The sequence below is a fragment of the Capsicum annuum genome, chromosome 10 (genome assembly GCF_002878395.1).
Source record: "Capsicum annuum cultivar UCD-10X-F1 chromosome 10, UCD10Xv1.1, whole genome shotgun sequence".
Classification (NCBI taxonomy): Eukaryota; Viridiplantae; Streptophyta; class Magnoliopsida; order Solanales; family Solanaceae; genus Capsicum; species Capsicum annuum.
The window spans coordinates 203,053,375-203,069,761 of NC_061120.1; the positions used below are offsets into that span (position 1 = coordinate 203,053,375).

Sequence of the window (16,387 nt, forward strand, 5' to 3'; positions counted from 1 at the left end):
GGTATGATGAAAAATATTTTTGATGGAAAATATTTTCCTAGAGAATGTTTTCATAGAAAATAAGTTGGTATTTTACTTAATTTTTTATGTTTGGTTGTTGAGTGAAAAATATTTTTCAAAAAATATTTTATGGTGTTTGGTTGGTGAATAGAAAATATATTTTTTTCTACCTAAATTTTAATTTTACATGAACGTGTGATCCTCTAATTAAAAATATAATATATTTTCTTAAACATAATATTTAACTACACATTTGTAGTCATTCGGTCAGTTTGTATGAGATGTGACATCAACAATTATACATTCATTTGACCAAATTTAGAAAATAATGTAATTTTTTATTACGTATTAATAAAATAAATTTATAATTACGTATTTTTTATTTTTTTATTTATTAAAAAGTAACTTCTTAAAACTATTTGTGAAAGAAAAAATCAAAAATAGTGAGTTAGGTGGTATTTGATTTGACAAAATGAAGCAATAATTTTTTAATTTTTTTTTTGATAAAAAATGTAATAAAAGGTTATAATTTATAAATTGTAATAAAAATTTTTAATTTATAAAAGTTTAAAAATTTATAAAATTTAATTTATAATTTTGTTTAAAAAAACTCAATGTACTATCACATTATTTCTTTATGTCAAATCATGTAAAATGTAATAAATTATTATGTTTTATAAAAAATTTGTAAAACATAATAAATTATTATGTTTTATAAAAAAATTTTGTAAAACGTCATAATTATTACTATGTTTTACTAAAACTTTTTACTGTATACATCCGCTATCAAACTGTTAAAAAAAGGTATAAAACATAATAAATTATTACGTTTAATCTATTTTGGTAACTTATTAAATAACTGACCTATTTTGGTTACTTTATTCATATTTTGGTTTATTTTGGTTCCAAGTTTGCCTAAGTCACATCTCAATATTTTCTAGAAAATGATTTCCCTTGACCTATGAGGGAAGTCATTTTCTTTCAAATGGTGGAAAATGAGTTCTTTTGAAAAATATTTTCCCAAGGTTTTATTACAATCAAACAAGGAAAAATAGGAAAATATTTTTTAGAAAACATTTTTCATCATACCAAACACACCTAGTAAGAAAATTATTTAGTGTATAATTTCAATGGAGAAGTTTTCCCTCCGTCTCAAATTATTTATAGTAGTATTTTTTATTACTCGCCTAGTAAGAAAATTTATTAGATAAAATTTTGGTTATTTTACTCATATTTACGAAATTAATAGTCTTAAATATTAAGATGATATATATATTTTTAAGGACAATAAATATTTTGAGACGATGAGAGTATTAACTTGCTTAAGGAACTTAATGTTCATCCACAAGAGCATAAATTAATAAAATAGGTCAGTTCGGTGCACTAACTTTCGCTATACACTAGACATGGTGGACCTATGACCCTTTTTTTGGTACTCCGACACTCGTTAAATTGACACTAGGTATAATTATATAAAAAAATGCATAAAAATTGTCATAAGACTTAGAAAAACACCCAGTAAATCAAGAAGACAGTCTAGTGTTTTAATTTTTAAAGGAGAACCTTAAAATTTTTGACAATAATACGTGTTCGAATCTCCTGAGCACCCACGACCCCTAAATCCTTAGTCCTCCACAGGGATGACTCAAGGGTAAGGCTAATAAAACGTTTGCATCATGCCTCTAAAATTTTGAGGCCTAAAAAATTTTAAGAGTAAATTTTATGACTTCAACTTCACTTGAAATAATAATGAAGATTGTGAAATACGTTTAAAAAAATTGTTCAAAAAAAAAAAAGTAAAGAAAGAAAACACTATCTAATTTACTAGAAATATTTTAGAACTTTGAATTATAATAACTCAAACTTTGTATTAATAATAAAGTTTTAACAATAACATCCAAATTAATGTATATTGAAAATAAATGGCTAATATCTTATTAACTAGAATAAATTATTACTTTTATTAATAATCTTATTGAAATGTGAAGCTAAAGGTTATGTGTCTATTAAAAATACTACGCCAAAAACAATTAATATGCAAGAATAAAAAAGATAATTCTAAATTATTACAATATATTTTATATATATGTATATATATTTTATTAAAGTGTGACTTTAGACCACTAATTTTATTGAGACGGAATGATCCGCCACTATCAGGAGGACAAAAAGAAAAGCTAGGGTGGTCTCATCATATTGTTAAATACAGATATATTTAGTGAAACACATTGCTAAATGTAGATATATTTAGTAAATATAATGATATATAATAAATGTAAGAAATTATTTAAGTATTTTTTTCTTAAAAAAAAAAGATTATTATTGTTATATTTTTTATTCTTTTTTGTAAAAGATTATTATTGTTATATTTTTATTCAAATTATTCTGTATAAGCTAAAGTTTGTATTATTTAATATTTTGAGTCTAATGTTGCATTGTCGATGCAGATTATTTATGCATCAAGGAACCTAATGTTGACCAGATCTAGAAATATGTCAAATAAAGTAAATTTTGGATTGTTTGATTCATAGTCCATAGAGTAGCTACTTGAAATTAAATTACAAAAATTATGTTTATATAAACAAAATTTATATCTTAATTTTATAAATAAATATCTACTTTGGATCACTTCACATATATAAACAAAATTTATATCTTAGTTTTATAAATAAATATCTACTTCGGATCACTTCACATACAATAGGCCGGAGTTCTGATATTATGGCATGAGTTTGGTTGCACTTAAGACATTTTTAACATGAAGTTCAGATCAAATTTAAAATATAAGTTTCATATATCATTAAAAATAAATTATAATAATCGATTTTCTAAATAACAACAAACCTAAGATTTTTGTTTTGCAATATTTTTTCTTGATTTTCGAATTTTTCAGCAACACCATTTGATTTGGATTTACTTTTATATTCAAGGATCAAGATCATTTCTTTAAAAGATTATACTTCAATTATTATAAGTGTCAAAAATATTATATTATACTTCAATTTTATTGAAATATTATACTTCAATTGTTATAAGAGGAGGACGAAAAACAAAGCAAGTTAATTTTTTCTAATAAAATCAATACATATTAAATGGGATCGACCAAATAGGGTATTTAGTAAAATAATAATGGAGAAAAAACATAGATTTCGATAGTTTGGAGTTTAATTATATTACAGAATATGTCGATATTTTATACAAGTGCTGAAAATTTTAATTTTTGGATCTGTCTAGATACATAATTAACTCTCAATATATCCACCGAATACATTTTTTCCTTTGTAAAGATACGTAATTAGCTCCCAATATAGTTTTTTGTTTTTGGGTTTGTCGAGATATATAATTAGCTTTCGATACATCAAACGAAGATTCATAATTAGTTGAAATTCTTGTAATTACTTTGTAAGGGTGAGAATTTGTATGAATATAATAAGTTAAGGTGTATGTTTATGTTATTTTTTGAAATAATTGTACTTAGAAATTCTTGATCAAAACTTTTAGTAGCCGTTGACCATGAAAACTAAAAATTTTTGAAGTAGGAGTTAGCCATGTCTTTTTGAAAGATTTTTTTAGACTTTTGAAAAATCTTTTTTAAATATGATTTTATGCCCCCAACTTTTAAAAACTATCAAAATCACCCAACTACCAATTTACCTACTAACATACAATCAAATGTGATTCTTATATGTAGACACTTTCATTACTCGAATCAAGTTTGCATTAACAAAGAAAATAGCACTCGAGAACAAAGATTGACAACTAATGACTCTCTTAGCAAGCATCATAACTACAGGAGATAGAATAATTGATTTGGATCATTTGTTTAGACGCATCATTTATTTTTTGATTTGGATCTTCACTAGGTCCGGGCTTGTTTTCAAATAATTTTTCAGTTTTTCCAATTGCAAGAATTAACTCTAGTTGTTGAAACAAAATTGAAGAAATCTAATGCAAAAATGTTCAATCAGTCGAAACGCAAAAATTGAAGAAAGATAATGCAAAAATACAAAGATTGAAGAAAGATAGAGTTGAAACAAAATTGAAGAAAGATAATACAAAAATGTCTTAGATGCAATCTCAGCCGAAAGATGGTGATATTTTTATATTAATCATTGTTCAATCAGTAATTATGCAAAAAAAAATCATCATTAATTGCATCAATGACTAAACACTTAAAACTTTTAAACATTATGAGGGCTTTGTGTAAAAATTTAAAAATTTGGGATTATATATAATAATAATAAAAATTAAAATTGGAGTTGGAAAATAGTGAAAACAACAAAAATCTGTTTTCATTTTTCAGAAAATAATTTTGGAATAATTTTTTGAAATTTTCATGGCGAAACACTACAACTTTAATAAAGTGAAAAAAAAAAAAGTATAAACCACATATATACCGCATAAAGTGAAACTATTCACATAATCTCCCTTGAAATTTTCTCTCTCCCTATTATGCTAAATATTGTCATATATTCAGATGGTTGTTATACATTCGTCGAATGTATAATAAATCTGATTTGCCTACAATTATGGGATTGGAAATCAGTAAATATCTTCCTACTCCTTAAATTACGTCATTTAATAACCTAATGTTAATTATAGTATGAGTTAAAATAGTAACTGAAATTTGAATTTTAAAAGAAAACTCTTAAACATTACTTCTAATTGTCTTCTGTCTGATTTACGATTCTTAAAAAAAAATCTTTGTTCGTGATTTCTTGTGGAAAAAAAAGATGAACATCCCAATATTGTTGCATCATTCTGATGTTTGGGAGACGGAAATAAGTTTTAAAGCATACAAAAGTGATGCCATTGTTATTTCAGAAAGTATTAACTTTTTGAAATTGATTGTGACAATCACGATGGAATTGGGTATTGACGATGTTCGAAAAAAATTGAAGTTAAATACATCATTGATGGAAATTCTTCTCCAATTATCATAAAAAATGATAATGGAGTGAAGGTTTAAATAGAGTTAAAGAAATAATGTTTTGGGCTTGTAAATTTTTCGCTCTGTATAACAACTTCCAACAAATCGATTAAGGATATCGAGTTTGATACCGAAACTGGGGCTGTAATATGTATTGAAGGTAGTGAATCTAATTCGGTTTCTTTAACTGTTGTTGAAACAAAAAATCAGTATTCATTAGACGTTCCAGAATTAAAGTTAATAATTTCATTACTGATTACAAGAACATTTAAATAAAAGTTAACCAGCTTTATAAAGATAAGCAAACTTTGGTATCGGTTATGCCAAAATATGCAATATCGAATGGCTTCAACACCTTTACTAAATGATTTGACAAACAAAGGTATGGAATAAATTATTATTTTTTATTTGTAGATGCTGTAAAAGATGTTGTTGTTTTGTAATGGCCTTTGTTAATGGAGTTTTATTGTTGACTTCAATTTTTGATTTTTGCTGTTTGCACAAAATGGAGCATCATTTACAATGTATAATATGTCATCATACATTCATACGAATGTATAATAAAACTGTAACAGTTTAATTATGATATTTTTATTCAAATGATTGATTTTATATGTATGTTAATAAATTGACAACATGTTTTAAAATGTTACTGCAGCTATGTGTTACACTGTTGTGTCAAAGATTGCAAATGGGTGCTGAAGGCGTATTTGATGAATCATTCAAATATTTTTGTGATAAAGACATTTGATTTGGAACATAATTGCAGCCTGAGTGATAAAGTACTGAATAATTTGGTTGCAACAATAATTTTTGTCAGTGAATTTACTGCACCAAAGTTAATTAATTACAAGAGAATACACACACCGACGAACATAATTGAAGAGATGAAGACCGTCTACGATGTTGATATTAACTGCATGATGGCTTGGCGGGCAAAAGAAAAGGTAATTGCGATGCTTAGAGGTGTACCAACTGATGGATATAAAAAAAATACCCCGTTATATATATATATATATATATATATATATATATATGTTGAACCAGGTTTATCCTGGATCATACATTCGGATGCATAAGGTATTAGATAACGAGTTTAAATACTTGTTTATTGCCTTACATCCCATAATTAGGTGGTTCGAATTTTACCGTCCAGTAGTAGTTGTAGATGGTGCACATTTAAGTGGGCCATATCAAGGAACGTTTGTATCGGCGAGCACTCTTGATGGTGCAGGTATTATACTTTGAAAAATTTATCTTTGGTAATTCATCATTTTGCATGTATTCTGGCTGATTATACGTTGCTCTTGTATGTATAATAAAATTTGAACTTACTTAATGAGTACATATATTACTGATCTACGCCTTTTATTTTGTATTATTGTTTTTTCTATAAAGTAGATGCTAGTTTCTGTTTAAACAACCTTATAAATTGCATATTCATTTTAAAATCGAATAAGTAAAATTTAAGTAGATTTTGCTTTGTGTGATATGTGTATGATTAACGATTATATGTTATGGTGTAAGTATGATGTTGTAAAATACCCATATTTTTTTTTTATCAATTTTACGTTTAATGTCTGATACATTTACTAATAATTAAATGTATAATTTCCTAACAACGTGTTTACAATGTAAGATGTATTGTTATACGTTATTAAAATGTGTGATGTTATTTTATTTTAGTTGTTTTCAATTAGGTGATAAAGGTGGAAAAACATGTATGATGTCATGTATTAAATAAATCTAAAATAATTAGAGACCTGTTTAATGGTGTACATATATTATAGAACTGCACATATTATTTTGGTTTTTTTGTTTAGGATGTATTCTTCCATTAGCTTATGGTGTTGTGAATTCGAAAAATGACAATTCGTGGACTTGATTTTTTCATCAATGTAGAGAAGCATTTAGAGAATGGGACAACATGTGTGTTGTATCGGATCGAAAAGAGAGTATCATAAAAGGTGTGAGCATTATTTACCCTAATGTCCCCCATCTAGCATGTATTTGACATTTATGAAAAAATATTTGTAAATATTTTTAAAAAAGTAAAGCTAGACTTAGTGGCCTTTATTATTCCATGACTAAAGCTTATAGAAAAGAAGATTTTGATTACATTATGTCAAAGGTTGGAAAGGTTGATCCAAGGGTTAAGAAATATCTGAAAAAAGCTGGATATGATAAATGATCTCGATGTCACTCCCTGTTAATAGAGGTAGAATGATGACATCTAATATAGCTGAATGTATTAACGATTATTTGGTAAAGCTTAGAGTACTTCCTATTTTAGGTTTCCTTGAAGAAGTTAAGATTCTATTTGTTGCATGGAATTATAAGAACATTGAAATTGCATCTTATACAAACACCACGCTCCGGAGAAGATTTCAAGAAATACTAACTGATAATGGGATTAAATCATTGCGGATGACGGTATGCATTATGATAGTTATATCTCCTTTATATTTGTTATTAATTTGTATGTTTTTAACTGTATAAAATTAATCATTGCTAACAGGTTAAGGCAGCTGGTAGTTATCTGTACTGTGTGTATGAATCAGGAAGGAGGTACATTGTTGATATTGATCATGGCACGTGTAATTATTGTCGGTATTAAATTGATAGAATTTCATGTGCACACGCAATTATCGTTTTGAAGAGTATAAATGTTGATGTAAAAGAGTATGAACGTTACTGCTCAGAATTGTACAGGCCAAACACCATTGTGAAGACGTATGAACTCCCCATAGTTCCTATGCCAGACATGAAAGACTGAATTATTCCACAATCTGTTGATGCCGAAGAAGTTTTTCCACCCAAATACAAAAGATCTCCTGGGAGGCCAAAGAAAAGAAGGCATTTGAAATCTAGTGAATCACTTACTGCAAGTTCAAATCATTGCGGTAAATGCGGGTGTGCAGGCCATAACCGTAGGACGCGCGGTTTCTTCCCAAACAAAAGTTGAAGATTTTATTTTATTGTTCTAAATGCTAATTGTTAGTTTGGTTATAACTACAGAATATCATTTTATTTAGATTTTTGTTGATTTGCTTGTTGAAGTTTATTTTATGTTTTTAATTGGTATGTGATTTTTTGTTATTACTTAATGTTTGACATTTTCGCAATCAATTAATACAGTTTTGAAATATCATATTTTTTGACTTTACTGCTCATTGTTGTAACGTATTAATATGCCATTATAATGTATAGTACATTTAACATTAACCTATCTTATATATATTAAGTATGCTATACTATTATACATTAACAACATGTATGATATTAAAGTAAATGCTTTTAAAAAGCATAAGAACTGGCGAAATATAAAGTAAACAATTTTGTGTATGAGTATGGATTATACATTAAGATGTATGTATGATATTACAAAATATTCTTGTTTTCTTATTAGTAGTACGTTTAATGGCTCATACATTAAATTTGTTTACAATTTACGATCTACTGTTATTCTTCTTAATTTTTTTTGAATACTGTAGTTGTTTTCAATTAAGCAATGAAAGAGTGTCAACATGTCTGATGTTATCTAATAAATTTATCAAAAATAATTTGATACCTGTTCAATGTATAATTAACTCATAATATAATTTTAACTTCTTTAATGCTGGAAAAAAACACAATATTTTGACATATATATAATTCATTAATATGTAATTTGTTGTTATACAGTGTTAGTAATATTAGGTTAGGCAAAATAATTAATTAACAAACAATATAGAATCAACACAATAGAGTTTATGTAAATGTAAATGTATTTAGAACAAAAACTGCTATCCATATAATGTTGCCTAAAAACCAACATTCAAAAAAACATTACTGTATATAACTGTTTACCAGAAACAACTAAAAAAATAATTAGAATATTTTTAGAAGGTGCTACTCCAAAGTAACAATTGCACTTTCATCAGGTGATTAGAGAAAAATATTCTTTGGCCTAGGAGGATCGTCATTATCACTCGTATAATTTTTCTTTGCCTTCGCCACTCCGTAATGCCATAGTAACGAAGCATACCGTGCACGTTGACTTGCAGCTTTAAACTCACATGAATGGACTTGCTTCCCTTCACTCAATATTTCTGCATATGCAGCCACAAATATCCCGCAGTCCCAAATTTTATAATAAAATGAAAGATCAAAACGTTTACTAGTTTAGCATGATTATACATGTTAAAATTTAAAAAGTAATAGTCGCTTACAAACTATCAAACGCTTGCTGTGTAATGTTTTGGATGTATTCAACATCAAATGAGTTGTGACTTATCTCACCAGTTTGCAGACCAAGCTTTCCTTCGTACGCTTTAAGTGTAGACCACTCAATTCTTTCAGTCTTTTGAAAGAAATCACTGTCCGACAAGTAAGTAGGCAGCATGATTGCTAACTTTTGTATTTCGGTTGGTCGTTCACTTTTTATTTTGCTTGACAGTGAGTCATACACACGTATCACTCTCTCCTTTAACATAATTACAGCCAATACCTAGTGATATTCTTTTCTATATTAACGAAAATATATACCTAATCAACCAAACGTCAAGGTAAACCCGCAGGAATATAGAATCCATTAATTATATTTGTTATAGCAATTTCATTTGAAGCCACAACAATAGATTCTGCGTAGTCTTCTTACGTGGATATCTGATCTATTTCAACTATTGAAAAATATCGTTTGTGTGTCTTTTCGATATATGTTTTGAAGAAGCAGCTGGTTGTTATATAACTATATGTATCACACTGCTACAATTTTGATATTTTCTCAAATGGTAGAATATCGCATCTAAGTGCTACATGTTAAAAATGGTAAGAATATGTTAAACACTGAAAGAAAAATGCATATGTTTTAGTTATTATTATGTATTGTTCAAGAACTTGAATGTATGATCTGTTATCATTACATTTATAAAATATGATTATACACCACACAACATGTATGATATTTAATCATACAACAGATTCTAAGACATATGTTTTAGTTATTATTATGTGTTGTTCATGAACATGAATGTATGATCTGTTAACATAGAATGTATAAAAATGTGATTATATATCACATCACATGTATGATATTTAATCATTCAACAGATTGTAAGTCATATGTTTTAATTCTTATTATGTAGTGGTCAAGAATATGAATGTATGATCTGTTATCATTAGATGTATAAAATGTGATTATACATCATATTGTGTTACATATGTATTCTCTAACAATGAGTACATTTTTAGTAAAAATTTAAACAAGCATGATATAGTTTAGTTTAATTTACCTTATCATTCCAACATGTGTTGCGTTGCGCCATCAAGTAGAACTAATTCTTTGAGAGTGCCTATGCATCAACAAAGTCCAATAGAGAATAACCTAATTCTGGAGCATTTTTTAGATAGTGATTGTCTGTTTTTTTTTCTGCAACATAAACAAGGATTAGACTTCACCAAGATTTATTCTTCTGTAGTATTCTCAATAATTTAGAAATGTTTCTAAGTAACTTACTTGGAAGCATGATATTTGACTAACCCAATTTCAAACCACTGTGAAAAATTGCCTAATCAATTAGGCAATTCTTCGTAACTGGTACAACCATCAAAAGCATACATCTGCTTCTCTTTACTAGCAGAACTGCCCTCATCTTTAAAGCTCGATCCGAATTTTGTGATGTATGGTGACCTAAAAATTTTTGATTTTTTTAAATTTTTTTACAAGTGCTTTTTTGACTTCACGTGCTTTTGCTGCTTCAATCTCCCTTACTTTAACATCCGAAAAATCAGGTGAAAACTGACTATCTGAAAGTGACCACTGACTTTCTGTCACTATATTTGGTGTAACAACATCAACTTTCTTTGTATCCCACGGTGTTGACAACTCAAATAATAGTATGTCTACAACGTCTTGAACAGACTCCGTTATTATGACATCGACATCATCCTACAGAAAAAAATTGATTTGTTATGTGTAAAATCAAACATATTAATGTATAACGTTAATTATACCTAAACAGCAGCTACATTTATGTAGATAGGTTTTGAGTTAAAAAACAATATGAACTATAAAAAAATTACCTGCAAATCTTTCATATCAGTACCATGATGTTTGTTTAATTCTTCAGCACAACGTGCTTCTTTTGCGATAATATTCTCTTCCTATTTTAAATAAAAATCATTATGTAAGAAAATAAATATGTAACGGTGATTTAAAATCTCTCTATATAAAAATTGAATATGAACGTATAATATTCTGTATAAATGTATAACATACTGTTATACATTTAAATGAATGTATAACATACTGTTATACATTTAAATGAATGTATAATGAAGCTAGAACATCCCCAAATTAGGATAGTATTGCAATGCACATTATACATAATCCACTATACTTGGGTAGAATCAGTTCATATACTATTAAATATTCATCATGAGCTAAATTAATAAAGACCAATATTAGAAATGCATAATACGAAGTAACAACACAAAAATAAATCGTTGTAGAATAAAAATTCAAAAATTGAAATATGCATATAGGAATATTATGATCCTTTTTATCGGGCATAAGCTCATCCTAAATTAAGAGTTAATTAGAATGTCGGAACATTTATTCAAAGTAAGACATAGTTCAATGGGAAAAAAATTATAATAGTGATTTGAAAAGTCATACAATGGTGAATGAAAAGCTTTTTATATGATTTGATATCTATTAGGTATGAGTGTGAATGTATAAGTATGTAAGTTTTGAGTTAAGAAACAACATGAACAACCAAAACATACCTCTAAATATTTCATATCAGGGCTATGCTGTATGTTCAATTCTTTAGTACAACCTGCTTCTGTTGTGGCATTATACCCATCTTATATTCAGTAACAATCATCATGTATGAAAGTTTAGTCAAAGTGATGCGTAATTGAATGAAAAAAAATGTACCGATGATTTGAAATTGATATCTATAAAAAATACATATTTATTTGTTATATGTTGATTTAATGTACAAAATAATGAAACTGAAACAGCCTCAAAATAAGATAGTATTACGACAAATTATACATAGTCCACTGTAATTTAGTATATTGAGTTCATATCCTGTCAAATAGTCATCATCAATGAAATTTCATAAAGACAAATATTATTAGTGCACAATACATAACAACAAATGTACCATAGCTGGTAAGTTTATGTAGATAATTTTGAAGTATTAAACCAGCAAGAGTTTTAAGAAAATAACAATAAATATACCATTACAGAATCATCTTCTTTCCTCAAATCTTCAAGACCAGCTTGCTCTTTATCAGGAATAAGCTCAACCTAAATTAAGTGATAATTAAAAGGTGTGAACATTTAATCAAAGTAGGACATAGTTGAATAGGAAAATAAATTATAACAGTGATTTGCAATTGTTGTCTGTAAGGAGTGCGTATGAATGTATTCATATTTTTTTTTGAGTTGTTAGGTGATTGATAAATTTACCATAGCTGGTAATTTTATGTAGATTGTTTTGAAGTATTACACCAGCAAGAGTTTTAAAAAAATAACAACAAATATACCATTATAGGATCATGTTCTTTTCCCAAATCTTCAAGACCAGCTTGCTCTTTATCAGGGATAAGCTCAACCTAAATTAAGTGATAATTAGAAGGTCTGAACATTTAATCAAAGTAAGACATAGTTGAATAGAAAAATAAATTATAACAGTGATTTGCAATTGTTGTATGTAAGGAGTGCGTATGAATGTATTCATTTTTTTTTAAGTTGTTAGGCGTTTGATAAATGTTACTGCATAAATATTTGAAAGTAACATAGATATGTATGAGGATATTTTTAAAGAACAGTCATTTTCTCAAATAGACTATTAGTATTAATAATGTATAACATATCATTATACATTCAAATGTATGTATAATAATACTGTAAAAGCCTCTAAATAAAGCGTTTTAAAATATTGATATTCATCCAAGAACAAATCAACACGAGAGAAAAATGTATCGATACATCTTTCATATCATTAATGTGCGTGTTTTTCGATTCTTCTTCACGTTCATCTTCTTTATTAGTCATGTGCTCATCCTACAAAAAATTGACAAGTGAATGTCTGTACATTTAATCAAATTTATATAATAGTGATTGAAAATATTTTTTATATTTTGATATCTATTATGCATGGTTGTGAATGTATAACCATATTTATACATTATATATATATATATTATATATATATATATATTTTTTTTTTTTGTTCGAATTGAACGTCAGTTATTGTTGGACAGTCAGTATGGATGTGGATACAATCTTGGATTTCTATTCTCAAAGGTTCAAGTACTGATGGTTCATCATTTGATATTTCAATGACTGGTTCCTTGTGCTCATCTTTATGCTGTATAAGAACCAAACAAAAATCAGTTAAGATGTTGGAGTTATACAGATTTATGGTGATACACCAATTTAATTTAGATTAAAATTACCGACAAATCATTCTTATAAACACTGTCATTTATTTTTGAGCCCTTTTCTGCACCTTCTTGTTGATCAACAATTTTCTCCTCCTATATATCATGAATAATACTAATATATGAGTATATATTCAAAGTATTAAAAATTTGAACGAAATATTATTTTATACCGGAGATTCTTTATTATCTTTTTTCCTCAAGGCTTTAATGACCTCGACAGGTATATTGGAGATTAGTGTTTTCAGCTCAGCAATTTGCTTATCAACCTTATTATGTACAGATAAACAATAAGATATTGAAAACAAGTAGTGTTTTTCAAAAATAAAAGTTTGTGAACAAAAAAATTAGCTTACATATGCTTTGACATAACTCTTTATCTGCTTCATATCTAAATTAAACTTAGGAGTCCCTTCAGGTATTGTGGAAGATGAAGGAATAGACTTGAGTTATTCGAGCTCAAGAGATACATCAATTTCTCCTTGATGAGGATGATCAAAATCAGACACACAAATTTGTAGTTTATCTATTGATTCTTATTGTTTTTTAGAAAACATACCAGACACATGACGTACTGAAGGAGAACTTGTTGATTTCTGTCCATCTATCGTAGCTGGACTAACTTCCTGAAACATAACTGTTTTTCTTCTTTTGGATGATTGTTCAGTTGATAAAGGTGTAGTCAAACGAGCCTTTCTTAGAAATTTCTGAGTAGGTCTAGTGGTGACATCATCGTAGTCGTCATCTGCAGTGACAATACGCGATTGATCTTCATTGCCTGACCTTTTTAATGTTGCAGCAACAGAATGAAAGCAGCAGATGTTGAATTAAAAATCACAAAATCTTCAGAGAAAAACAAATCTAACGTATGAACTTCTTCGCTTGTAGGTTGTAAATTCTTGAAAGAACACTGAAAAAATTATTTCAAAATGAAATATTAGCACTTCGATAAATTGAGTATAAAATAAAAATACTTAACATGTTATACAATTATCTTACTGAACATGCCAGACATAAAAGATTCATACTTAGGCCTTATACACTCCACAGACCAGTTAAGTATTCTTGGGATGATGTTTCTTTATTGCGAAGCATTTTTTTAATCTACCTCAGAGCAACACTCAAATATTCAGACATTTAAAGCATGGGGCATTTCACCCAAAGAATATAACTGCTTTGCGACTCTGAAATTCTGCCGCCATGAGTTGATTAACTTTTCAAAAGTTATCTTTCCCTATGGAAAGTGTATGTACCGACCAACCTCGACCATCTAAAAGTGAGCTACGCTGAATGGTACTTCTTTATGCTGAGATAACATGAATGTACGAACAAAATATAGTATCACAAGGTTCAAAGCATATTCAGAGTTCTCAAAATTTTTCATCTTCACACGTGTTATCATTTTTGACCTAGTTATACTACCTCCAAATTTAGGAAAATACTTCGACATCAAAGGGGATTTTGATGATGAAGTATACATAAACTCATCAATATCACCAGTGCATTTAAGGCCGGTGATAATGGCAAACTCAAGCATAGTAAATTTCAAAATCTTCCCCTGCACACACACATGAATCTCGTCCTTAATATCCTATCGAATTTCTAGTATACGGATACATTTTGAAATCTGCTAATTCAGTTGCACTGCGGCAGGTTAAGAAAAATTCCAAATAACGTATTTCTAAATGCCCCTAAAACATCTTCTCCAAAATAAGACTTTATGTCTTTAGCAAAACCACGATTGCATGTGCTCAAAATATGCAAAAGGTGCTCCGGGACTTTGTCTATACGGTATTTCATGCACTCAAAATAATAAAATAATACAATAATTACACAGAAAGTTACACATGTTTGAGATGCAGTAATGTATAATGTTTCATACTAAACTAGTTCACCTTAAAAACATGTATGACATATCACCTATTCAAATGTATAATGTCACTTTATAAACTATGAAAACTCTCTAAATGTATAATATGATCAAATAAATCATACAATGCTTGTTAGGTATAATAAGAGAATGAAAATGTATAATAAGATTTATGTAATAAAATTATACATTAGTAATCTAATATATGCAATGTATAATGTCAGACTAAACATTTCACCTTAAATATATATGACATATAATGTTGTCAGAATGTATAATAAAACATTATACAAAACGAAGACTTCATAAATGTATAATAACACACCCAGTTTCAAATGCCTCTTATATGTAATAAGAACATCTAATGTATAAAAAAATGAAATGTATAACAGAATAGTAATATTATACATTAGTGTTGCACAAAATTCTATGTTCCACTATATTATACAATAATGTTGCAACGTAAGTAAAGTAGAATGTTTAATCAATACTTTCGGAAGACGTGGTCTACCGGAATCATCAAACTTTTTCTTACTAGCCGTTTTTAACTTGATTTCTTTGATTTGAAACTGGCCGCTTCCTTCAATATCTTCATTATTGTCGGGTCGTTTTGATGCTTTAAATGATTTTCTGTGAAATTGGGTTCTTCAAAATCAAATGTATCAGGAGCAAACCCAACGGGTATATCTTGTTTTTTGAATCTAACTGATTAAGTTCTAAACTAAAGTTAGGACAAGAATCCATTATCAATTTTTTTCAATAATTCGATTAACCTGAATCAACTACAAACCACGAAAAAAATCAAACTTGTCTTATATGAAGAAAATAAAAAATATCGAAGTACGAAACTTGAAAATACTTGCAAAAATAAGGTAAATTCATATAAACAAACATGCATTCATAAAATAAACTGGCAAATACAAAAATAGTTAAATTTGAAAAAAAAAATTCTACAAACCAATAATAGAACTTGTATTATATGAAAAAACAGAAAAAATCGAACTACGAAACTTGAAAATACTTGCAAAATAAGGTTAAACGAACATGCAACAACAAAAATATATAGTCAATTTCAAAAAATGAAAAAATTGAAAAAAATAAAAATAAAATAAAAACCTTCAAACTTACAAATTGTAACTCCCAGATAC

At 27.7% G+C, this 16,387-nt stretch overlaps 1 non-coding gene across 1 annotated transcript; it reads right to left on the reverse strand.

The window, feature by feature from the left end:
- Positions 1 to 4,070: 4,070 nt before the first annotated feature.
- Positions 4,071 to 4,157, reverse strand: LOC124888337. The gene has a single exon (XR_007046462.1). It is a non-coding gene; the product is annotated as a small nucleolar RNA Z196/R39/R59 family (small nucleolar RNA).
- Positions 4,158 to 16,387: the final 12,230 nt, after the last annotated feature.